This window comes from Lathyrus oleraceus, chromosome 7, assembly GCF_024323335.1.
Source record: "Lathyrus oleraceus cultivar Zhongwan6 chromosome 7, CAAS_Psat_ZW6_1.0, whole genome shotgun sequence".
NCBI classification, from domain to species: Eukaryota; Viridiplantae; Streptophyta; class Magnoliopsida; order Fabales; family Fabaceae; genus Lathyrus; species Lathyrus oleraceus.
In genome coordinates, this window is record NC_066585.1 from 209,552,649 (window position 1) to 209,553,967 (window position 1,319).

Here is a 1,319-nt window from a genome sequence, read left to right on the forward strand (position 1 = left end):
CATTCGAATTAAGAAAGCTATGGCTGAGAATCGCGACCGGAGACCTCTTAAGGAATTTGCCCAACCCTCTGACAAGGAAACTAGTTCGAGTATAGTAAATCCCCTTATTCCTGTCAATAATTTCGAACTAAAACCATCTTTACTGTTATTAGTGCAACAGAACCAATTCGCGGGTCTCGCTGCTGAGAACCCAAATCAACATTTAAAAGTCTTTATCTAACTGGCCAACACCTTTAAATCAAACGGTGCTTCACCTGATGCGATCCATTTAAGATTATTTCCTTTCTCCCTCAGGGATAGAGCATGTTCATGGTTAGATTCACTTCCAGCTAATTCAATAACTACCTGGGAAGACCTTAGAAGAGTATTCCTTACTAGATATTTTCCCCCCAGTAAGACTGCCGTTCTTCGGAACCAAATAACTAGATTTACTCAAAACCAAGGAGAATCACTCTTTGAAGCTTGGGAGAGATACAAGGAGCTATTAAGAGTCTGTCCACACCATGGCCTAGAACAATGGCTGATCGTTCATACCTTCTACAATGGACTCCATTATAACACCAAGATGAGCATCGACGCTTCCGTAGGTGGCGCGCTGATGAACAAACCTTACCCTGAAGCTTGTGACCTAATTGAGGATATGGCCCAAAACCATTACCAATGGGGAATTGAACGAGCATCAATAGAGAAAAAGGAGACCCAAGGTGGAATACATGAGACAAGCTCTATGGACATGATGCAGGCGAAAATGGACGCTTTAGCCCTTAAGATCGAACATATGTCTACAAACACTAACACCGCAGCGGTAGTCCACACAGAGTGCGAACTTTGTGGATCTAAAGGACACGAATCAGCGGAGTGTAACCTTTTGAACAACCTGAACACCGACCAAGTGAATTACGCCCAAGGTAAACCATTTTCAAACACTTACAACCCTGGATAGAAGAATTATCCGAATTTCTCCTATAAGAACCAGAACTCTATCCAAAATTATGCACCTCAAAGACCACAAGGTTATCAAGCCCAAAAACCAAGTCAACCTATGCAAGCCATGCCTCAGAAGTCTAATCTTGAGAAGATCATGGAGAGCTTTATATCAGGCCAGACTCAGCAAAATAAAGAATTCCTAAACCAGAACATTCACGTAAATGAATTGATAACGCAATTAGGAACCAAGGTTGATCAAATAATCACTCACAACAAGATGCTTGAAACCCAGATCTCACAGGTAGCACAAAGCCAAGCCCCACAAACTGCACCTGGAGGATAATTCCCTGGACAACCTCAACCAAACCCTCGAGGGCAAGCTAACGCTATCT

At 42.7% G+C, this 1,319-nt stretch overlaps 1 non-coding gene across 1 annotated transcript; it reads right to left on the bottom strand.

The window, feature by feature from the left end:
• Window positions 1-403: 403 nt before the first annotated feature.
• LOC127109936 (small nucleolar RNA R71) lies at window positions 404-510 on the bottom strand. The gene has a single exon (XR_007797179.1). It is a non-coding gene; the product is annotated as a small nucleolar RNA R71 (small nucleolar RNA).
• Window positions 511-1,319: the final 809 nt, after the last annotated feature.